Genomic DNA, 26,177 nt, shown 5'->3' on the forward strand with positions numbered 1-26,177 from the left:
GTATCATGGACTGAACACAAAAAGTTCTTACATAAGAGAGCTAACAACAGATAACAAAATGTTGATAGTTGTACAATCCCCCTCGTACTTTACCCAGTTTGTTACAAGAGTCATACATGGTTTCGTGCAAAACTAACCTACAAACAAAACAAGCAAACAAACAACAAAGCAAAGCAGAAGAAGAAGTGAAAGAAAAAGAAATGTGAGTAAGAAAACAAGAAAGTAAGCGAAAAACCAACAAAGCAAGCACTACTCCTAATCCTAAGCTAATGATGCATGGGACATCTCACGTGAAGTGATACTTCCAATGCACCTATCGACGCATTGGTTGACTCATGTTGGTGAAGGCATGGTTCGTGAACAAGACAACTATGTGAACTAGCAAACAAGAAATCTATAACAGTGAAGACAAACACACTCTGAGTTTATAAGCGACCACAGAACATAGATGAGTGAAAGTGTGTGACATGCACTCTGTGGAGCTGCCATGGTGTTGTGCTACACTACATGCAGATGTTGAGTGTGTGCATTCTCTTGACTATGACATGCAAGCAAACGTGAGAATGGTAGACCACTTATGTTGTGCATGTGTGCTTGTTGTGTAGGATTCCTCCAATGCATGAGCGATGGGATCATGTAGTTCAAGTGGAGGAAGTCAAATCTGGGAGTTTGGTTGATCTTCAATGTAAAGCAGAGAGAGATGAGGAGCCTTGATTGTTTCAACAATTTCCTGACTAGAAGTGAAACCAACCTCAGGACAGGGAGGGCCTAACATAACCATCAGCTTAGGCTGAAGTGCCTTGACAGTCTACGGGGTTTCGACTTCATTGATAGATAGATCATTGTAGACCAGTGTCTTAGATATATTGACAATGAATGAATCAACATCGTGATGAAATGAAGAAGTAGAGAGATCACGATAGCCAAGATCAGAAAATTTAGGATGTTTTTCAGCATCCTCACAATTTGATGAATTGGGCAGAGGTTAGATGAGAAGGAAAGTGTTCACCCTTTGTGTTTACAGAAATGATAGATGACAGATTGGATAGATTTCTAGAGGAAGATTTGTCCTCTCCACACTATGATGATAGACAGACATTTGACATGTCTTGTGAATGATCAGAAGTAGAAACATCCAAAAATGGGTTTTCATAGGGGAAATCAATAGTGGAAAAATCACAAGGGATGTCAAGATGAAGTGGATGAGGCGTGGTTGGAAGGGAGTCATCCTTCACCACAGGTTCTTTGGATTACCACACACACTCATCATGAATGATGGCACAGGTTGGATGCATAACACCAACTCCGTCGACAACTTGATCCTCGTTCACAACAAGTGAGGAGTTCAGAATGGAAGAACACAAAATAGTACAATCTAGAGGATCAACAGAATGTGAGGACGGAGGTTGATGGAATGAATCCACGTGACAACCAATAGGCTTGCAAGCCAAATCTGCACAGATATCAAGAGTAGGTGGGGTGGGAGGATGTGATAGTTCAACAGAGGTATGTGCATGATCTCCCACATCACTCTATGGTGGTGGAGCTGTTTGATGAGGTGAAGGTGGACAGTCACTTGTGAGAGCGACTGTGCCTGTTAATGATTGCACAGTTCCATCACTGGAGTATGAGCGGGATTCAAGTGATTTTAGGAATTGCAGATTCTTAGATATTTAAAGAAGATACTCAAATATCCCATCGAGAAATTCCCAATCAATATCATCTTCAGGGAATTGGTATGCAAGATTACAAAAGCGTGTGTGAAACTGTTCAATGGATTCATCGGGTGCTTTTCGTAATTTCAGAATTTCTTTGTTGAGTGCTTTACGGTCAAAGTGATTGAAAGCACGGTCTATCTCTGTGACCAGATGAGCAAGAGAATGAATAGATTTTTTGGGCAGCGTGGCACACCAGTGCATTGGGTGCCCTCGAAGCGTGTAGATGAACAACACGCAGCTCATGTATTCTTCAAAGAATCCATGTCTTTCGCATGAGCCTACAATGCTGACTACATGCCTAACCAAGGCTACATGGCCTCCACCATCATATGTTTTATGAGACAAGTTATCTGAGAGCTTTTCCGAGATAATGAAGTCATTTCCATAAGACATGCACTCTGAAAGAGAAACTTAGTAGTTAGTCATGATAGATATGTAGAGATTCAAAACAGATGTGAGGAATCAGCTTGTCATTTGGTCCCCCTTCTAGCACCAAAATTTTGACGATGTTGGATCTGCCAACATCTAAGGGGATCTCCCTGGTAAGAAGTCCCATTTAGACCTCAGACCGTTTGGTGTAGGAGTCCTAGCAGTGGGTCGTACGGTAATGCCTTGACCGCGATTTCGCACAAAGACAAGTAAGATGTCTCTGTTGGTAGCAAGGGTGTGACAACTATAGTAAGACAAGGAAGGTGCATGAGAGGTTCTAACGCAATGAGGGTGAGATGAATACGCCCTTGTAAACAAGTGATATCACTAGGATTGGAAGGGAACACATGAGCAAAGATACATCAAAACATGGAAGGCAAGTTAGCAAGTGACCCAAAGTGATGGTTAAACCAATAACCCATTTAAGAAAGATTCGTACATACTTATGCATAATAGTATATACATGCATGCGTAAGAAAGAAAATACATATTCATTTAGGGTAATCTAGATAGCATAGAATAAAATACAACATATGAATGAAACGTGCTAGCTCTTGTTATATTAAGAAGTGTAAGTTCCAGTCATATGGTACATCCATGTCGAACCACTAGTTCCAATTTTGGAACGTTACAGCCACAACCGCCTGCTCCTCCAAAGAGATGTACTAGCTTTGCGTAGTAGAGAAGCCAAGGCTCGTTACAATACTGTCCAAGTTCTCTCCAAGATAGTCTTATTAGAAGCTTGGCTAACCAAAAACCTTTACAATGAGTTATGAGGTTCTATTTATAGCAAAGGGTGGGGTGACATTCCCTTTTGTGACAATTCATCTGCCCTCATGACTCTTCATCTACTCTACGACTATTACATCCAACTATCAGCACTTGAACTTCCACTTAACAAGACATTACATTACAATGAACATGTGTCCATGCAATACAAAATGGCTTGAGCAAGCCATGCAAGACATCACTGACACTTGGTCCATTGTGGTGAGACCAACTCTTTTACATGCTTGTGATGGTGAAGGTGGCGAGCTGATGCCAAGCTTGGTCATCCGTGATAGTGTGCATGAGCTCCATGGTGACATCTGGCTGAAGAAAACTCTTGGATCCGTTGCATCCGGGTGCATTGGTATGGTTCCTCCATCCAACTCATTTTCTAACATGCGCATGGTCTTCTTGGGTGTGGCCAAACCGGCAACACACTGATGCATAGTGTTCATGCATATCTTCCAGTGTGTGTTGGTGGTCATGCACATCAACTATCAACTACATGTTGACCTTCAGTCGGGCTTGCCTCTTGTCTTCGTCTTGGTGAGTGTTCTGAATGGGTTGGATCACTTGCGTGTACACAATGACATGCATGATGCTAAATCCCTTGCATGCAATCAACAACACTTCTCACCATGTCTGATCCATGCTGGCTGTTGGGTTGGATATTTAACTTGTACGGGCACAATTTCATCCGTGAGTGCATGTTGCACCCGCTACTATACCTGTTCTTGCTGCAACTCATTCTCTTGTCTAGGAAGCTCCTGTTCTTCCTTGATTTGTTGCTTGAGCACATGCAACTCCTTCTCTGTTCCATTCTCTACCTTCACGTGATCTTCATGTCACACCATCACCTCATAGCTTGAGTATCCAAAGTTGCTTTCACCACAAGGGGATCTGCTTGAGCTTGCAACTTTGTTCTGCCTCTGTGTTTTCAACAACCTTCCTCTTGCATTCATTGCATCCGATATGTTGCCTTCAGCTGCTATTCATGATGCTGCTCACTGTGATGTTGCTATTGTCATATCTTAATGTCCTTGTATACGAACAAGTTGATGTCTTCGTGGGTAGGCAATTCCATAGACACTTGATCGACTGCATCCCCAAGTGTGCTCTAAATGGTGTCTTTGACTCTACTCTCTTGGAAACCATTGTACTTGTAGTGTTAAGAGGTAGATGAACATCTGCGATACTTGGAGACATGGAAATTCTCATGGCAAGAAATTTGTCAGTAAAAAACCAAAATGAACTTGAGAACTGAATTGCAACATACCTGTGTGACTAATCATGAAGGTCGTGCAATTTCGTACAGTAGGTTGGGAGACTGAGTGCCAAAACTACACAAGGCATAGTCTGGGCTACTAAGAGGCTAACTAACTACTGGAACTGTGCAATGCATAGTCCAATATGGTTGCTAACTATTGGAATTGCACAATGCGCAATCTCAGCTAGTAATGGTTGCAGGCTCAGTGACTACATTGCACAATTTTCTGGGCCAGTAGCAACTGTCCCTCAAAATTGCACAATGCAAAAATGGAGGATAGTCACTAGGTAGAAATGAGGATTTCCTGAGAGGAAGACAAAACCTTCCCTCTCAGGATTGCACAATGTTGTCTTGGTGAGGTAGAGTCTGTGCCAAGGTTGCCCAGACTCACCGACGGGAAACTGAAAGTGAAAGTGAATGCAGATGCATGGCGATGCTGAGTTTAAGAACACGTGAATGATCGTGCATGAAAAAAATGAATGATAGATTCATAAAATAGAATAACATGCATGTGAGTGATGCGAGTTTCCAAATCAGCGACCATTCGTGAAAAACAATTTCATGCATGCGACAACATTGAGATGTTAATGAAAACTGAAACGGTGCTGGTACAAGCTAGTATGTATCGAAACAACAACAAGCGCTCACTAAAATCAAGCAGACAACATTCATACGAAGAGAAACACAAAAAGCACCAGAAATGCAACAAAAGACATGAAAAGCAAGCTTACCCCAAAACAACTGAGTTGAATGTGTCAACACCTCCTAGATGCGATGTGGGATGTCAGAGCGGCAAGGTTATTGTGAGGAATGAGCTCTGCAGTGTCCGATTGATGAGTTTTGATAAAATCAAGGTTGTAACGTGCATGCCACAAATCTGGGAAAACGACACTTGGTGGGAGGTTTCTAAAAAGATCCTTGCATGTAACTTCCAACTGCCAAACATAGATCCCTGAAACAAGGGATGCCTTTGCATGTTGCCTTGGGAGAAGAAGTGCATGCAAGTCTGTTTTGCTCAGTCCCAGAGGAAACCAGTTAACTCAACTGCACATACAAGAGGCTACTCAACTACTGGGAGAAATGTGCATTTCTAGTTGGGAGTTGGGCTGGCTTCTCAGAATATTTGCGTAATTTTTGGGCATAGTAGCTGACTTCTACCCAGATTTGCACAAATTCTAGCCTAAGCATCCCAGCTCGGAAGGATTACACAATTTTCTAGGTGGATCTTTCTCAATAGAATTGTGCAATTCTGGGGCCCAATAGGTTGCCAGTTAAGATTGCACAATTTCATTAGGGAAGGTTAGTTTCCCTCCAGATTTGCACAAATTATTGAAGGAGCTCCTAAGCTTGTTGCTCGAATAGGTCCGGATGAACAGCCTATGAGGGGAATGCATCAAGGTTTGATCAACAGGTTGTCTTTCTACAAGAAAATCACTGGAGCTTGTGTACTTGACGAAGCAAGACATGCTCCTCTAAAAGGTTGGTAGGGAGGCTCCAAAACGAAGCTAAGGCAAAATTTTTGAGGGTGGTTGTAGCCGCTACAACAAACTCTTACCTCCAATACAACAAAAAGGATTCTAATTCATACCTTCAATTAGCTCCTTTATATATGTTATAGATCAGACCTTGGATTGTAGTTTTTGTAGGAAGATCTTCCTTATAAAATCTACCTCAAAAAGAAATTTTGATCTTACTCAAAATGTGACTTGGGTTTACCTCAAAATCTGATCCAAACTTCATCAAGACTAATATCGACGTGAGCTTCATAATTCTACAATGATGACATCTAGGTTTTCTGTAAACACTTTATCAAAGGTTGCTTAAAAGATTTTGTTTCAAGGTATGCTTGAAACTTCTTTTCTTATGAGGGTTTGCCACAAAATAGGGGTATAATTCAATTAGAAATTTAAGCTTCTTCAGGGAATTAGATTTCCCAATACCTTCAATATGACCTCCAAAAACTAGCTTCAGCTCTGCCCTAAGCAAGGAAAAAATTCCTTTCAAGACTTCCCTAAACAGGTTTGAAATATTGAACTCATGGTAGGCTGACAAGTGCCTCATATGGAGCCCTAGGGAGGTTGAATTTGGGTGTCATAGAAAGGACAAGAAGTGCCTTATATGGGGCCTCATGGAAGCTGAATTTCACTAACATATGAAAGATGAGAAGAGGCATTAGGATAGACCTCAATTTGGACTATTCAAGAGATTAACCTTCCTTAGATAAAACCTCATTCTCATATCTTATTCAGGAGTTCACATCTTCCAAAGAAACATAAACTAAAGTCACATACTTCTGCTATATAATTGAGAATTACACATTCCATTAACCTTGATCTCTTCTCTTCATATCACATGATTTTTCTTTGAAACCTTAGATTTCTTCCCAGGCTTGTTTCTTATAGGAGATATGAGTTTCTTGCCTCAAATTTATGATGGCTAGGGCATATAAATACGAATTGGAGGAGGTTATAATAGGGCTCACTTGATCCATGAAAAGGCACAAACTTTTGCTAGAGCCGAATTGAGAAAATTTCTATTAGGCCAACCTTGAAGAGGATACTTTTAGCCTTTTAAAAATTAGTTTTAGTGTCTTTCAAAATTCATGATTCAAGTCTAACATTTGATAATGGTTTTAGGCCAGTTTGATTTACAATGCTAGACCATCTTCTAGTGAAGAAATGAAGTGATAAGATCACAAACCTTTCAGGCAAAGGTGTTGGTGCTAAATCCATCCTTGGGGAATATAACTTTAAATATCAATATATCTTCGACCAAGTGGACCTAGAAAGAATTCCATCTATTAGACAAAACGATGTGACAAGGGATACCAATCTAGAAGGTCCTTGCATCAAAATTCACCACTTTTTGCATAAAAGACACAAAAAAGTGCTAGCACATTCACCCTTTGACATCAATGAAAATTTCTTCCAACAATCTTCCCCTTTTTCACTGATGACAACGCTAATGCCCCCCCATTTCCATGCTTCACTTCATTTTTCTCCATGTTTCACTTCTTTTTCTCCCCCCCTTTGACATTAATGGCAATGGGTGATTTACTTCTTTGGACTACTACCCCTAAACATATGGCACTCAACAATACTTATGCTTTCTTATCCTTTCCCTCTTTGTTTTCCTAATAGTTCTTTTGCTTGGCTACAATTTTTTTCCACTATTCTTGATCTAGAATGTATATTTTGTTTGGTATTATTGTGGTTGTTACGTGATACATCTTTGCTTCACTATCTATATTTTGTATCTATTTTAATTTTGTAAGCTATAAGGGTGCTATGTAATTATTCCATAATTTCCTTGGTCAAGTCATTGGTCTCTTCTATGGTGAAAACCTTTCCATTATATCTCAAGAGATGTGATCTCAATACTGTAACACCCTCCTCCCACATTTACCCAAGCTAACTAGTCCAACGGGGTAAACATGTTATGAAGAGTTACTATGATATGAGTCAAATCCCCAAGTACAATTAAGGAAGTGGAATTGATAGAAAAAAAAAACCATATTGACCAAACCAACCCCTCTAGGTTTCTAATCCTTGACAGAACTTGATGTTTTTCTGAACTAGACCCCTAGTCGCTCTCATGACAAGTGTTCCATGTGACTGAGACCCTCTAGGAGCTCCCACAGCAAGGCCTCTAAGTGATTGTGGCCTTTTTCAGGTATTTATGTACTAACGACCCTTGATTCTGAGCCATGTTTTCATGGCTAGGACTCAGGCCTATGCCTAGGACTTCATGAAACTTCTAGAAATGATAAATAACATGATGACAAGGCATATAATGCAAAACTTGAACAAAGACCTGACTTGACAAGGACTAGCTGTGATATATATTCTGTCAAACACATCATGAATAGGTAATCTACAACTCATAACAATATATTTGAACATAGGGACCTCATACTTATCAGAGATTCACCAAGAATGACCGATTCCCTCTCAAATAGGTGCATTATATTAGGTCATACATTCATTAAAATTTTATTTACGAAACAAAGCAAGAGGAGAGTCGTAACTCAATTCTGTCATAAACCATGCTTATACTTAGCAAAATAGAAATGATAGAACAACCATTAAAACCACACGTTAACAAGTAAACTTACACATGGAACAAAATAGGAAAATATCCATTATTAACATATGAAAATGCCAACCAAGTTAGGGACTTCCACATGCAATCCGATAATAGATTTGGCTGAACCAAATCTTTCTTTCAGCCAATCACCCCCATGCCATATTCCAAGAATGAATGTGGGACATAAAAAAAAACAACCAGGGATTCCTCAGGCTTTACTATAATCCACCAAGGGATTGCAAGACCCAAACCCTCATCAATACAACCAGTCTTTACTGTGATCCCGCCAAGGGATTCCTAGGCCCAAAAAAGAAACATACACTACTAGGATTCACCGTAATACCACCATATACCAGTCCAGGGATCACTAGGCCTATACATCATGGATGCCTATGGATATCTCCACCCAAATCATGAGGAATTTTTCTATATCCATTTGTAGGCTTTTTGTTTCTCCCATGAGACCACCCCACTCAGTTTCGAAACCATCTGGCGACCCAGCTCAACCAGATAAGAGAAACTACATCACACCATGGCTAAATGGAAAGGAAAGGCTTAAAACACTGTCACACCTTGTAAAACCCATGCCATTGATAACAAGAGAACTAAATGCACACATGCATGTACTATGCATGCCAAAACAAGCAAGGAAACCATACATGCAACTTGATAACTATAAGTAATCCCATTGTAGTGGCTAGATCCCTCTCCTTCTTTCTTGATGTTTTCTTCCTTTTTATTTTTTTTCCTTCCTTTGCCTTCATTCTTCAAATACTAGAATGCTCCAAGAATAATCTAAGTGTCTAAAAGTATGAGTGAGAGAGTAGAGAGAGAGATCCAAGCTAAAAGTAACAAAAGGTTATGAATTGATCTTCAAAAGCCTTTTTATCAATAAGGCCTCTATTTTCTTCAATTTCTGTTATTTTTCCTTCCTTTTCCTCCTCATATGAAATGTTTGACCATTCACCTTCCTTTTATCCTATTTTCCTTTATTTTCATAAATACAATGCCAATTAATGCCACTTTTCCTTTTTAATTCATTTAACATTACCTTTGCCAATTGCCCTTAGCCATAATAAACCAAATGAACACCCACACTAAGTTGTTTTTCCCAACATTCAGCTTCGAATAAGTGTCCCATGACCTTGGTCTTATTTTTCATTTATTAACTTTATTACATGGATTTTTATCTCTGGGCTCTTATCATAACAAATCTAGGTTAAAATTTCATGTAATAAAGTTAATAAAGGCAAAATAAGACCAAGGTGATGAGATAGGTATTCCAAGCTGAATGTTGGGAAAACATCCTAGTGGTTGTTCATTTGGTTTATTTAAGCTAAGGGGATATTGGAAAAGGAACTAGAAAAGGCTTTGAAAAGGAAAAAAGGCATTATTGGCATTTTATTGATGAAAATAAAGGAAAGTAGGAGAAAAGGGAGGTGAAAGGTTACAGGTTGCATGTGAGGAGGAAATTGAATGAAAATTAAGGAAAATAAAGAAAAATAGAGGCCTTAATAACAAAAATGATTCTAAGGATCAATTCACAAACCTTTTTTTGGTTCAGTTTTAGAAATAGTCTGGGAGAATAGAAGAATACCAAGAGGATAAGGAAAGAAAGAAAGAAAATGAAGGACAAGGAAAGCAAAGGAAAGAAAGTATCAAGCAAGGAAAGGTTGGATCAAGCAACTTCAATGGGAATACTTGTAGGTAACAAGTTGCAAGTATGATTTCCTAGATGGTTTTGGCATACATGGTATATGCATGTCTGTATTTGGTTCCCTTGTTGTCATTGGCATGGTTTTTTCCGGGTTTTGATAGTGGGTTTTAGCCTTGTCTTTCCATTTCTGGATAGTGATGGTCTGACGGGATTGTTTCTTAGTTCAACTTTGGATTTCCATAAGGTTTTGGATCTAAGTGAGGTGGTATTAGGAAAATCCCAAGGGTTGGGGGTGGAGATGGTTTTCTCCTAGAAGCCCTCAATGGGTGGGTGGAGACCAGAAAATTCCTCAAGGGATGGTGAAGGAATTCTGAGACATCAAAGCTCGGTTTGGTTTTGTGATCTCGGGACCAATTTAGGTGAGATCACAGTATGGTGATGGTGGAGGTGGTTTAACCTCTTGATTCACTTGGTTTTTTGTGGATTGGTTTATCCCATGAGATCCCACATTCATGCTGGAATATGGCACAAGGGAGATTGGTTGAAAGAAAGATTTGGTTTAGCCAATATATGGTCAGGTGGTACGTGGAAGTCCATGAATTAGTTGGCTTTTGCATATGGTTAATAAAAACTATGTTCCTCTTATTTTTTATGAGTAATTATACTTGTTATTATGTGGCTTTAATGGTTTTTCTATTATTGTTATCTGTTTGGTTATATGCTGGTTATAAGCATGGGTTTATGACAGATTAGGTATGGATCTTATCATATTTTACTTAATGAATGTCTGGTTGATGAATGCATGACCTAAATGGAATTATTGAAACTATTGTGAGAAGGCATTGGTCCTTCTTGTTAAACCTTCGATAAGCTTCATATCCCTATGTTCAAATATGCATTCATGACCCATAGATTGCATGTTTACCATGTTCTTAACAGAATGTATTTATTGGTTGGGAGGGGTAAGGTCAAGTCCTTATTCAAGTTTTTGGTTTAGAATCTTTGTTTCTACGTTATTCATCATTTCTGTAAGTTTCACTGAATTCTAGGCAAAGGCATCAGTCCTAGCCCTAAAAAAGTGGCTCATAATTTGGGGTCGCTAGCAGAGAACTCATTGGAAATTCCATAGTCGCCGGGAAGAAGGCCTATGTGAATGAATGGAAGATTACAGTCACTTGGAGGCTTTGTCAAGGGAGAAACTGAGAGCCTAAGTCAGTAAAATGGAGAGTTAGCTTATGGGTTGGATACCTAGAGGGGTTGAGTAGCTCATAGAGATCTTGTAATACCTAAGCGAAGTCAGTAAGGTCTTAAGTTGTCGAGTACATTTCCTTAAGGTCATATACGAGGTTTAGAAAATGAGTGAAAGTGGGTAAATGTGGGAGGAGGTGGTCATAGGGTGGTATCAAAGAAAAGTTCAATACTTGGATTGCATGATCCATGTGCATGTTTTTGTGCATGCATTGTCATGGTTATGGTTGTCATGCATGAGGTCATTGCATGAATTTTGTGTCATCATGAGGTTGTTGGTATGCTATGATGTTGATGTGTTGGCTGACATAAGGCAGGAGATGTCGATCATTAAGGTGAGGTTTTGGCACTGAACCTTTGGGTAAGAGAAGATCGTCATACAAGTTTGTATGTTGGGCATCCAGGTATGATAGTTAATGGTTGTTGTAAGCATTATGGTTATGTGCATTCCTGTCATTCTATTGTTGTTGTGGTCACTTGCATGATAGATGCTAGTTAGTCAATGCAGTCATATGCATGTGCGTTAGTTAGTCATGCATGGTAGTAACTTTTTTTTTATCTGTATTGCATTCATATGCATGATGATTATGGTCAACACATTTAATATCTTGGTGTTATATGTATCATGTTAACCTAAATTGGCCTATGAATATGGTTATGGTTATGATATTCATGCATGAGTTGGTATATTGTGATATTGTATCATGCTTATATGGACTGTCTTTTGCAAATGTGATGGTGTCCCCTGAGATACTTTGAGGAGTGATCTTGCTTTAAAAGGGTGGTACTAACACATTATGTGTTGAGATAATTGATATGTATTTGAGTGCAAGTAGGTGCTAGTGGTAGTATTATGATTAATGACTGTAAATTAATTGCAAATTATGATATGGTTGTTAGTATTGGTAAAGGTTGAGTTTGAATTAATAGACATGATGTCTTGATCTTGGAACATGTGACTGACACGCTTGATCAGTTGTAGGGAAACATGATTGGTATTAGCGTGACAAGGTAACAATTGATTTGTTTATATAACTAATTGTTGGGTGATATGACAGATAAGACTCAATTGCAACAAGGAAAAAGGTAAAAGAAATCAATTGGGGTAAGAATGTTTTTGGCTATGTTTGGAAACCACATTCCCAAATGAATGAGTGCTTTCATGAAGACATGAATTCTTCTTAAGCTTGATTTTGTCTGACATTATGTCGATATGTGTTACATTCATGAACATGTATTTGATAGGTATAACAATTTGTTTTCAATTATGGCTGGATTCGTAAAGGAATTGGAGTCCCTTGAGAGATGATATGTGTACATGTTCGGTTACAAGGCCACATGCTTAGAAAGTAGAGTTAAGGTAACTGGTATATTTTATATTTGTTTATGCACTGACCATTATGTGTTAAGGTAGTATGATGCAGGGATTGCATGGAAAAAGAGACTGCCATGAAATCTTGAAGAAGGCTTGGGTTGAGCTTTCCCATGGAAGCATTAGGAACCCACGGGGGTTGAGGCATGGTGTATGTTGAGAGTTTTGTGTTTTTGGTTCTTTGTGAATTTTTTTTCTTGATTTGCAGTTTTGTTTATCTGGTGCATGGCCATGCCACTTTTTTTGTGGTTTCATATTGCCATTGGTGCCTCATGGTTTTCTTCTTGTTTGTTTCATGTTCTTACCTTTTTTGTTTTGAGGGTCTTGGAAATTGGTTGGGGAAAGAGCAAGGTTAATGGAGCTTGGGAAGAGCTAAAAGAAACCCAGTAGGTAATATAAGATGTGGATGAAGGTTGGTTCATGTATAAAGGGAAAATAAAGGCAATAATATGAAATTCAGTTAGATTGGTTGGGTCCATTGGGGTAAATAGACTGTGGTGGGACAATCATGAGAAAGGTAATAGGAAAGGTAAGTTGAATGGATTGAGGTGTTAGATGCCTTGTTTGGAATTGTTGTTCTCAATGTTGTGCATGTTGTGCATGGGTAAAGGGAGTTCTCGTAACTTTGACCTTATGATATCTAGTAATTATGTTGTTATCATGATTATGTTTTTGTCTATATAAATATACATGTATGTATGTGTATCGTTATATGAAGGGATTCCAGGGATCAGTCTTGTGGAGGAATGATTTCTTGCATAGGTGAATGGCATGAAGAGGTTCCTAGTTTTATGAGGAATGAAGTGGGAAGAGTAACCCTCACAAATATATGATTTCAGTATCATGTGGATGTGATTTGATATTATTTTTTTATACTATGCCTATGTTTGTGTTATGGTAGGAAATGTTGAGGTATACATCAGCTAAATGAAAGAAGTGTGAGCCGTGACATGCTAGAACATGCATGGATAGTGGAAAGACATTAGAATCTAGGTTGCTTGGCAAAAATGGTGTGGTCTTTGGATGTGCAGTACTATTTTTGAGTACATGTTGTATACATGGTGTTGTGTACATATGGTACTGTGTGCATGTTGCATATACGGTATTGTGTACATATAGTTCTATGTACATGTTTTATATGCAGTGTTATGTACATATGGTGTTGTGTGCATGTTTTACATGTGATTTCGTGTGCATGTGGTGCAAGGATAATTTTAGGGGCGAATGTTCGCCCTTTGGCGAAATTAAGGGGTTTTAAATTTTTAGTGGGCGAATATTTTGTATCATAGTACATTTTTACAAATCACCTCAAATAACCCACCTTATTTTAAGGGAGAGGGTAAAAAAGGTAAATTTAGCCCTTGAAATTAGGACTTACAACCTTCCATTCGCCCATTTTCAAGAATAGGTTTTATTTAAGTGAATCCAATCGCCCATTTTCAAGAATAGGTTTTATTTAAGTGAATCCTATGGGCCAAATAATATTTATAAAAGAGGTATGGTAAATTAATAAAAATATAAATAAATGAGAGGTATGGTAAATAAATAAAACATTTTTTATATTTACTCCATAAGTCGGCTTATATACATGTAAGGGTGTAAACAAATAAAAATATAAGTAAAGTGGAGGTATGGTAAATAAATAAAACGTCTTTTTATACTTACTCAATAGGTATGGTAAATAAATAAAAATATAAATAAACTAGACGTATCGTAAATAAATAAAACCTCTTTTTATATTTAGTCCATAACCCTCGGTTCTATTTATGAAGGCTCAAGAAAGAGATTTTATTTAAGTGAATCCTATGAGCCAAATACCATATTTGTAAAAGAGGTATGGTAAATTAATAAAAATATAAATAAACGAGAGGTATGGTAAACAAATAAAACATTTTTTTATATTTACTCCATAAGTCACCTTATATTTACGAACACTCAAAAAATGGGTTCTATTTAGGTGAAACCTATGGCCAAAATACTATGGGACAAATACCATGGACTAGATTGTTAAAATAACATGCAAAAAACCATTATTAACCCTAATATTAGAATTAATAAAAATAAAAATGGCACATGGTATTGACCCATGGTATTCACCAAAATGGCACATGGTATTGACCCATGGTATTCACCTAGAATGTAGCCTATTTAAATGGGGGAATTAAACCAGCATGTAGCCTATGCTAAGATTCACTAGGACTTTACAAAGTTTTATTATTTAGTGAAAGACTCGCCAAGATCTTACACGATTTTATAATTGAGTAAAATATTCGCCATGCCTGGTGAGAGATTCGCCAAAAAATTATATATACATATTATATTATTGATAAAATCACCTTCCATTTTGTTAACACCCAGGTTGTTCCCTATGACTCCCAAGGGAATACGGCCGGGGTAACCACTAACCAATCTTTGGATCACTGTTCCTAGCCAAACTGTGATCAGAGAGGGCTCTCTCTTTATGATTTGCAACTGTTTGTTATAGGGTTTTAGGCTAGCTATTATGTACTGATTTTTTTTTTTTTTTTTTTTTTTTTTTTGTTTATGTTTTGGTTGATGAAACTCCTTTTAGATTCTATTGATGTAGTTTTCAGAGAGGTTGAGTACCATTGGGCAATGGAGTCTGTGGCTACAAGTGTTTAAAGCTTTGAGATGAAAGATGGAACTTACAGGGCCATTAGAGTGCTTAATAGAACAGGTTTTTTGATTAAATTACTGGAAACAGGTAATACATCAGTGAAAGCATTTAAGAATTTTCACTTGTTATCTATATGTTCCCAACAGACAGCTTTAAGAGGAGAAAACAGAGGTCTTAGGGGCAAAATTGAATCCCTGAGAATGACTGTCACAGTAAAAGACACAGTTTTGAAATGCAGCAATTAAGAATTACAATTCTGTCACTGTATCTGAGGAAAACATGTATAATAGCTCAGTTTGAGTCCAGGGTAAACATTGTTAAATCCTGGGACTATCCTTTCACCTTGCTATCAAGTGTAAAAACATTTAAACAACAAAAGAGAACAAAAGACTCAAAAACACATGACAAAGAGATTTGAGAATACTTGCTGTTTTATGCAACACCCTGGAATCCTGTAACATTCATCTCTCACCACCATACATCAAATAACACCCAGCCTTGGAAATTCCATTCTTCCTTTGTATTAATTCTCTCCAAATATTACAATGAGCTAGAGCCTTTTCAAAGAAAATAACAACAACCCTTTTCACTGCTGTGAAGGGTGAATATATACTTGCGGTCATTTACAAAATATCTGAGTCCTGAGTTATCTCAGATTTTACTTTCTTACCAACTACTTAAGATATTATGGCCAAAATCTAATGCAGTATTGACTACAGAGTACAGGCATTTTAATGCTCTGTCAGAAGATATTTTAGCCTTTGGAGACAGCTAAGTCGGTCGAAATATTCTGAGTAAATGCTGGAACATCTGTCTTTAATGCTTTGTACGCTGTGCTTTTGGGCTTGTCACCTGTGACTGTGACTGTTGCTTGTGGTGAGTCAATGGTCCAGCTGAGTTGGCTTAGCCTCTGCTTCTTCCCTGTGTCTATCTTTCCTCAAAACTGTGCCTGCGCATGTATGCTTATTTGCCTGTAGAAATAGCGTTACTGATTCTGGCCTGACAGAACTGTTTGTGTCAAATTTCTCCAGGCATCCTGTGTGGGCAGTTGGTGTGCTAGGATTGCACCCAGAGTTTCATCTGCTTCTGTAAATTTGAAGAAGTTAGGTGGTGTGTCAAACAGATGGTCCACTTCATTCATTAGGAAAAACAGGTTTTCCACCCTGTCATACATACTCTGCCCTGTGGCTGGCCCTGGCTCTGCTGAAGTGCTGGGTGGTTGTGCAATTTCTGCCACTGCATGGGCATCAATCCTCTTGTTATAATTGTCCAGGGTGAGCAGTCTTCCTACACTGCTTAAGATGCTGGGGAGGCCTCTGTTCTGCAGAGACACGAATTTTTCCAGGAATCTATTGATCTCAGTTTGCATATCCTGGGTCCTCCTCTCCAATGTTCCAACTAAGTTCCTTAATGTAACGACTCTCTTTGCTACAGCAATTGCTTCTGTCCTGTTAGTGATTCCCATGACAGCTAATTGAGAGCTAGTCTTATAGTTCAGAGTGTTGATTATCCTTGTAGCAGCTTCTGGCATGTGTCCAAGGCTCGCCCTGGCTCTCTGTATTTCTTTATTTGCTTTAGTGATGAGCACCATTTGCTCATCCATGGTCTCAATATATTGCCACTGTTTGGCAATGGACCTTCCAATGTTGCTCCATAGCACTGCTTTCATTTCAGCTGTCACCTTTTCTAGTGCAAGCTCCTTCTCTAGTTCAGCAATTCTCCTCTTAAGAGCTTTTACCTCTCTGTCCTTGGCTGCCTCATTCTGTTTGCTCTTGTCAAACCTTTCATTTACCTTAGTCAAGGTTTTCTTAAGCTCATCCAGCTCTTTGATTTGAGATTCCATGGCTTGGATCTCAGCTTGCAGCTTTTGCATGTCTAAGCTAGCAGCCTGTTCTGATGTTGTAGTTGTTGCTGCTGTGGATGGTGCTGTAGCTTCTGTTTGCTGAGGGGGAGGAGTAGTCTTTGGAGGGATTTCCTCAAGATTTATTATGACAGGAGGAGGCTGGGAGGGTTGGCCCTCTTCTCTTTGCTTCAGTGTTTCCTGTAGTGCTGCCTTTGCAGCTTCAGTTTGTCCCAGCTGGTCTTGAGTCCTAACCAGCTCTTTGTATAGGGATACCAGCAGATCTGTATCATCTTTCTCTTGCCTTTGCTGGGCAACTTCATCTGTCTGTGGGTGGATGGTGGCCGGGAGTTTGATTTTCTTTCTTAGGGCTGCCATGTCTGCATCCCTTATCTTCAGGAGCTCTTGAATGCCTTTGACATCTTTAGGGTCATGCCCTATCTCTATGATTACCTCTTCCAAGGACTTGATCCTATTGTCCTTGGCTTGTGATGAAGCTCTTTCTAACTCCAGCTGAGAAGCTGTGTTGTCCAGGCTGCTCTTTAATTTATAATTCTCCAATGTCTCATCTGCCAGGGAGGCATACACCATTTCACCAGTCTGCTTATGTAGTTCAATCTTGTCCATGGGGTGTATGTCTTTGGCAAGAACCTCCATGTTGGTTCTCAGATAGTCTGAGGTGGACTGAGGCTGCAAAGTTGTAGGCATGAAGTGGCTCATTATCATTTTGCCTTCGCTCACATCGAAAGCAGACATGAGTCTTTGCTGGTTGCTAGGAGCTAGGTTCAACAAGTGATCGTACAGCTGCACTTTTATTGGATCACTCCTCCTTTTTATGTCAATGAATTGCTGTTTTATACTTGACTGCCCCTTTCTTGTTTGACCGGAGGAGCTGACCTCTCCTCCCATTGTCATGTCATGTCCTCGCTGGGATGAGCTGGCCGAAAGTTCTCCACTAGGTGGGCCCATGCCCATGGCTTGCCTTACTGCAATGTCCTCCTCTTGGGAGTCATTCAGTCTCTGTCTCTTCTCACCCCTGATGAAAGATGAGGTGTGGGGGGTCTCTCTCTCCCTTTTCCTTGTCACATCCTCCTTTTGTGGTGTTTGGAGGACTGATGTGTCAATATTGGTATCTGTCCTGGGAGGCACATTTGTTTGAGGCTGCTGCTCAGTATTGCCAGGTTGATCTGTCCCCTTTTCCTGCTGCAAGGGCTGTTCACTGGACTGTGCCTTTTCTTGTTGCTGTCCCAGTTCTTGCTGTTCCATTTCCTCTTGCTGCTGTAGCAAGGTGTCCACTTGTTCCTCTGTCAATACAGGTGGCTGTTCCACCTGTTTACCTTTGTCTTTGCTTGCTGCCTGGGATGTCTTCTCAGTGGTTTGCTGCTGTGCTGCTGAAGATCCAGCAGCTGTCCCACTTTGCTTTCTGTAGGAGTGGGGCACCTGTGCACAAGTTTCCAAGTCAGTTTCCTTTTGTACATTCCTGGCTTCTTTCTCAAGCAGTTCTACCTCAGTGAGTTGTTCTATTAGTGTACCCTCTTCCCAATCTAGTGCATTGGCATACTTTTCTATTTCCGGTTGTCTTTTATGTGCATAGTTGCCCAGTCTGTATCTAATTCTCCTGAGGGAAATACTATGATTGGGGTCATAAGGAATCCACTCAAAACTGGTCTGCAATCTGAGGCCTTCCAGCATGCTGTGTGCCTCTTTCCATCCTTCCTCTTTCTTGTTATACAGGAAGGAACCTAGCTGACTTCTTACCTTCAATTGTGACTTCTTGTTTCTACTCTGAAAGTGAAGGTAATCTGAGTTCCCAAACTGCCTGAAATACTCCAGGGCAAAAAGCCTCATGGGGACATACCTTGGCAATCTAAATGGGTTCAATTCACAGCCATATATCCTAATGACTGTGTGGTTCTGGTAGAAGTACCAGTTGCCAATGTTGTAGGATTTGTTCAGATGTAGAATCCTCCTCATTTCATCGGTTAATCTAGGAGGAGGAGTACCTTGCAGAACTGTTAGGGCCGGATGAACAAATAGATCAATGAACTCACAGTATGTATAGGGTGATACTGAGGTAAAATGAAACACAGAGGTCCAGAAAACAACTGATCTTGGGCTTCCTTGGGCATTGAGTGGCCTCAAAGGAACTGAGAAGGTAGCTGGCTGATAGAAAAGAAATAAATGATAGATATATGAGGAGTACCTAAACAGCCTCTCCCTTTTCAAATTCATGAACTGATCATGGATTTTCTCTGCTATGTAAGTTGCATAATCATATTGCACAGCTGGAGGCTTACCAGGGGCAAACATGGACAGCATTGCCATTATACTTTCATCTACATCTTCCAGCCCCCTGAACCCTAGGACATAGCTAATTAGGTCCACCAGCATTCTGCCCAACTCATTCAGACAATGGTACCCAATAGGAGGGGTTCTGACTGTTTCAGAGCCTGATATGACGAACAGTTGGTTGATTTTGATAATCTGGTCACTGGACAGCTTGATCCCTGTGTTAATCAGATTCTGCATGGACAGAGGGGTCAATTTCTTGGCTGTATTGAAGTGCAGCATCTGGTTTATGCTCTCTGGGGTGATCTGGAACAGGACTAGGCCTGTGGGGCTTATGACTGCCCTTTGGCTGGGGTCATAGCATTCCTGGCAGCTGTAAATGAGCTCTGGCATTGGATTGACTTGGGGAAGGTTGTATATGGGCAAATTTGACTCCCAAATCCCCAAGATATCTGCTCCACTATGGTGCTGGGCTCTTAGTTCATTCAGCATTAACACATTATACTTGGTTCCCATAGGAAACCAATCCAGCATTTGGTAGTCCATGTCTCCCAGGGCTTTCCATGCTAGTTCTTGGTGAGGTGCATTGATGGGCTTAATGTTTAGTGCAATAGGGGTCTCCATAGCTGTTCAAGTTACTAGAATTGCAAATAGACAGGTGGAATGGTGAAAACACAGTCTGGAGGCAATCTTCTATGGATACAGTTTGAGGTTTTGAATGTTGAAGGGGAATTCTCTCAGTAGCAATTGAAATACTACTGGATTCTAGCGATAGAACCTCTCTGTGGTGTGACTGAACTCTCTAACAGGGTGGAATATGTCTATTAGCAATTTCTGCCGGGAAAACGCAGAATTACAGAGGTTTAATGAGAATTGCAGGTTTTTAGAGCTCTGCCAGCGTTTCTTGGCCCTCACAGTGACAATGCTGGATGAATGAAAGGGAATGAACGGTGTAAATCTAGTCTTTATGGTCCCATTATCCCTGTGAGCAATTTTGAGCTTAATGAAGGTCGTATGGAGGGCGAAATGGTCTAAATACCTGTAATTCGACGAGCAGAGGTTGAAACACAGGTGCACAGGTGGTTTTTGAGGAGGTCGCCCGGGCAAATCAACTGGTTGGCGAAAATTCGAGCTCAAACGGTCAAGCAGAGCGCTCAGTAAAAACACAGTGTAAATGGTAAAAATACGGGAAAATTTGGTAAATATGGCTCATTTTACCATTTGGCGCTTTTTTCTGCTGACGTCAGCATGACGTCATTGGTGGGTCATGGTGAGGTGGCAGCCCAGTCAGCAGTGAGGTGGGCCAATAATATAAGCGGGTACGGGCAAGCAACGACGTGGCGGTGAATTAACGGCGGGTAGGTGGCGGTTTAACGTGCAGCGGTCACGGTTAAGGCCTTAACCGTTGCAGTCTCCCGGGGCGGTTAAGGTACGGCGCGGAGGATGTCAGAGCGGGCTCCGAGATAGTTTAACGCCCGACGCGTGGAGGAGGCGTGACAAGGCGCAACGTCACTTCCCCGGAAGTTAACGTGCGGTCACGGGAGGCGCTCCGATATTGCTGTAGGCCGTCGGATCTGGTGGGCTTGATCCGACGGCTGGCGGAGGGGTAACATGCGCCTTTGATATTATGGGCGGAAAAATCAAAATTTGTGGGTTTTATGTGGGTTTTTTCAAATGTTTTGATTAAACCACAATGCGGTAGGATTGGGAAACGTGCCAGAGGCGGGCATTTGACCTTTGCAAAGGTTTTATAGGCAAAATGGGTTCGGAAAGTGGGTTTTAGCAATGCAGAGGTGATTTGAAGGCAAATTGTCTTGCAGCAAAAGGGAAATGGGTGGAAAAGGTTCACCAAAGTGGCCAGATGCCATTTGGCCCCTTTTTTGAAAAATACACGGCTATTATGCCTAGGGGAGGGAATATACATAAGATTTGGGGTTTTATACACCTTAGTGTTAATACTATTAGGGGTAGGGGTAAGATAAGGGATGTTATATAGTAGAATTAGGAGTTAATATGAATGAAGGAGGGGGATTTAGAAAGGGAGTGTTAGTGATGGAGTAGAGAGGGAAAGAGAGGAAGTTAGTGATGCTTTTTGCTGTAATTTCATGAACTTCACCACTTTGCTTGCTGACAGATCGATTGCCTTGGCAAGAGACCTATGAATACTTGTGTAATGGTGATCATATTCTTTCTGCAACCACAACTGCCTACCCAACTATTTTGCCTAGCATTTTTTGTTTCTTCTTGAAGGGGCACTTGAACTTGCAACCCTCAATTGCCTTTTCTTTTCTTTGGCTTTTTCCTCTTTTTCTCTATCTACTTCTACCCTTATGTCCTCCAAGGTCCCAGATTAAACTTTTGGGAACCTTTGCTTCTCTACCTAAGCTACTTGTCTGCCAAGATTAAGCTGTTTGGACAGACCTCTTTCTCTATTCTACAACTCAAAATTGAAACATGGCATGATCCAGATTAAACTGTTGAATCATCCACAAAAATTGAAATAAGGTCCTCAATACTTGAAACACTTACCCAGCTCTTGCTTTCTAGGAAATATGGGATCTTTGGGATACCAAAGCAGAGCATATTTGGCTTTTCTCTTGCCAATCATGAAATATGAAACCTATTACTATAGGTATCCAACAGTGGCTCCACATGGGGATGGTTTTTCTTTTGAAAGACCAAGAACAGCAGGTCAGATTGCCTTGTTGCATGACTGCCCATCTTTGTCTTTAAAATCTGCTGCATATAATCTGTCAAAAATAGTGTGCTTCTTTCTTGGAGAACCTCTGATTCTATCTGCCTGTTGCTGCTAGGTGCAGCATTTGGGAAAACCTCTTTATACAATTTAAATCACAAGAGAATATGTACAATTGCATATATACAATGAACCTCTGAATTTCTATCATAGTGAACAGTCAAAATAGTGCTTCAGCATCCTGCCATTGACAGGACCTTCATCCAGCTCAGTTATAGTCAAGCTTTTTAGGAAGTAGGTGTTATTACCTTGTACTGCTTGGACAGCAAATGGTCCTTTCCATAAAGAATCAAACTTCCCATGTTTTCCTTTCTCTTCTCTTCTTGCATCCCACTTTAAAACTTTGTCCCCCACATTGAAATCTTCAGCTTTAGTTCTTCTGTCAAAGGCCTTTTTCAGTTTCTCTTGTAGTATCTGCACTCTGCTGAAAACTTGTTCTCTGGTCTGCTGTAGACAAATTATCTGGTTAATCCTTCTTTGCATGTCATTAGGCTCTGCTTGGCTTTCTTGTAGAAGTTTCATAACTGGCACTCCTAGTGATGAAGGAAATCTGGCCTCTAATCCATAGACTAACTCATATGGGCTGGTCCCAATTGATCTTTTGGTGGTTAATCTGTCTGCCCATAAAGCATTTACTAGTTTCTTATGCCAGTTCTTTTTGTTCTCTTCCAGCACTTTCTTTATGATGTTTATCAGGCTTTTGTTTGATGATTCAGCGAGACCATTTCCTTGAGGATAGTAAGCTGTAGAATGGCCCAAAGTAATGTGAAATTTATGGCAAAAGTTTACCATCTTCTTGGATCTGAAGGCAGCAGCATTGTCTGTTATTATCTTGTCTGGGCAGCCAAATCTAGCCAGTATATTGTTCTCCAAAAATTGAATGATTACTGAATCATTTGCTTGTCTGCATGGGGCAGCTTCAATCCACTTGGTGAAGTAGTCTGTTGCTGTTAGAATCCATCTGTGTTGTCCTGAAGATGAGGGGTGAATTTCTCCAATGAAATCCAAGCCCCATTGTTGAAAAGGTCTCTCTGTTGCAATGGGCCTCAAAGGGAGTGGCAGCAATTGTCTTTTGCCTTCAAACAGTTGGCACTTGTGGCATGATGTTGTGAATTTCTTCATATCTGAGAACATAGTGGGCCAGTAATAACCAGCCCTTAATATCTTGTCCACAGTGGACTTCCAGTACAAATGTCCACCACAGTCTCCAGCATGGAATTCTTGCATAATATTGTCAGTTTCATTCTCAAGAAGACAGTGCAGCAAAATACCTTCATGGTTTTTCCAGAGTAGATTCTCATCTATCACACAAAATTTAGATGTTTTCATTTTTAGGAACCTAGACTTAGTTCTGGACAGTCCTGGGGGAGCACACAGGTTTTGTAACACATAACAGATATCAGAGTACCAGGGAGATTGTTCAAAGGCTACATTGATCTTTGGAGTCGCCAGCTCTGTTTCACTGTCCATTTGGTTGATATCTAAAGCTCGGAAATTTGCTTCTGTCATTAACTTGGCCAAACCTTGCCCTTTTATCAGCTTTGTAGGCTTTATTTCAATGTCAAATTCAAGTATGTTTGCAATCCATTTTCCTCTCCTTCCCTCTAAGTTTTCTTGTGTGAGAATGTCTTTGACAATAGGACTTGGTACATAAGCTACAACATGGGAGTAAAGGATGTAAATCCTAAAGTCTTTGATGGCTTTGATCAAGGCATAGGCTTGTTTCTCCATTATTTGGTACTTTAGGGGGGCATCCCTAAGAGCTCTGCTGAAAAAAGCAATGGGCTTTTCATTCCCTTGGTCATCTTTCTGCAATAAAACAGCAGCAATAGTGTGTTGGGAGGCAAAGGAGAAAATGACGAAGTCTCTGTCAAACTGAGGGTTAGTTAACACTGGGGTTTGAGTCAAGGCCAATTTTATACTTTCAAAAGCTTGTTTTGCTTCAACAGTCCATTTGACCTTTGAATCTTTCTTTAGCATATTGTTTAATAATCTGATTAACTCTGCTAAATTTGGGATAAACCTTCTCAAAAAGTTGATTTTTCCCAAGAATCCTTGCAGCTCTTTGACATTCCTTGGGTGAGGCATTTGTAGGATAGCTTGTATCCTATCTGGATCAATTCTTATGCCATCTTTCGAAATGATGTGTCCTAGAAGTTTCCCTTCTTCTAAACCAAATAAAGACTTCTTGGGGTTTAAGGAAATACCATATTTCCTGCATGTTATGAAGATTTGTCTCAGATGTTTCAAGTGTTCTTGGTCAGATTTTGAAAAGGGTGTAAGATCATCTAAGTAAATGACCAAGAAATCATGAATTTCCTTTGCAAAAGCAATGTCCATTGCTCTCTGAAATGTTGCCCCTGCATTTTTCAATCCAAAGGGCATCTTCACATACTTGAAAGTACCCCATGGGGTAGTAAATGCAGTCTTGTCTTGATCATCAGGGTGTACCAGGATTTGATTGAAACCTGAGAAGCCATCCAACAATGATATTCTTGAGGCTCCTACTACTCTTTGAAGGATGTGGTCCATTTTGGGTAAGGGATAATTGTCTTTGAGTGACACTAGGTTCAAATTTCTTAAGTCTACACAAAGTCTAATCTCACCAGTTTTCTTTCTTGTAGGGACCAAATTTGAAATCCACTCAGAAAACCTGATTGGTGCTATGATCCCAGCTTTGAACATTTTTTGTAATTCCTTTTCAATGGAAGGAAGAAGCACAGGATTAATTCTTCTCAATTTCTGTTTGAATGGTTTTTGATCAGGCTTGAGGGGAATGGTGTGCTGGATAACAGAGGTATCATAAGACTTCAAGTCTTCATAACCCCAGGCAAAGACATCTTGGAATTCTTTAAAGAGATCAACATATTTGGGTTTTTGATCAGGGGGCAAAGCAGCAGACAGCTTTATTATTTTAGGCTTGTCAGTGGTACCAATGTTACATTCTTCAATTGTTGCATCTAATGGCTGCATCTTTGGTTTCCTGGGGACATCATTTGAGTCAAAAATGTCCTCTAGTGGGGTAAGGCCTGCTGGAAGAAGATTGTCTTTGAGTTGTATGATTTCATCTTCAGCGTTGCTCAGCTCTTCACAGTCAATTTGGTGAATTTGCTGAATGTTTTCTTTGTCGAAAATGGTTGGACTGAGTAGTTGTTTTGCTGTCCTAGGTGACATTGGGTGGGCAGACTGTTGAAACTGTAATTGTGATTGACTTGCCCCATCAACTGTTTGAGATTGACTTGCTGTCTCAAGGTCAATATTTAATCCTGTAAACTCTTGTTGCAAAGTTAAAAAGTTGTTTATTTGCCTATCATTCTCAAATACTTGCCATTCTTTGACATTGTTTGGAATAGAAGGCCTATATTTGACTTCTGCTGTGAAACAATTGTTGGGTTGTAGTGGGAATTTGAAGGTGCTGGCAAATGTTGCCAAGCTGTGAGCATGGAGATTGTGGCCCCTAGGAATCTTTGTGAGAACAAACTCGGAGAAAGTTTCTAGTATTTCAATTACAGCAGACCTATAGGACCTTAATCTTTTGTCATTGGTGACAAAATCCCCTTTTACTTGTTGAATTACTAGATCAGAGTCCCCCATGATTGAGAGGCTATGTGCTTGTAATGATTTTGCAATCTTGAGGCCTAGTAGCAGAGCTTCATATTCTGCCATATTGTTAGTGCATTTAAAGTTCAATCTATAAGCCCGGCCTTGTGCACAGGCTTTCTCTTTGTTATGTATCCATACTCCAGCTCCTGCCCCTAACTTGTTAACTGAGCCATCAAACTCTAGGACCCACAGACTATCTTGCTGGTCAGGAGATTTTAAATTCTTTTCATGGGATGGCCATGTGAGCATGAGTTGAGGTTTCTTTTCCCATTTGTCTCCTAGGATAATTTCATCATTTGTTTGACAATTTTTGACAACTAAAGGAGGGTGAATGGGTATTGTTGGGCTGATTAAATTTTGGCAGGTGCCACTTGTTTGATCGATGTTTTGTTCTTGTATGGGTGTTTCGGTCTTAATGTCATTGCTTAAGGAATTTGTGCTGTCATTGAAAAGGATGAAGGAGTCTATGTCCGAGTGGACAGCATATATTGGAAAATTTTGAGGCTT

Source organism: Pinus tabuliformis, chromosome 5_2 (assembly GCF_031772625.1).
Source record: "Pinus tabuliformis cultivar Carrire ecotype Pingquan chromosome 5_2, CPIR1, whole genome shotgun sequence".
Classification (NCBI taxonomy): Eukaryota; Viridiplantae; Streptophyta; class Pinopsida; order Pinales; family Pinaceae; genus Pinus; species Pinus tabuliformis.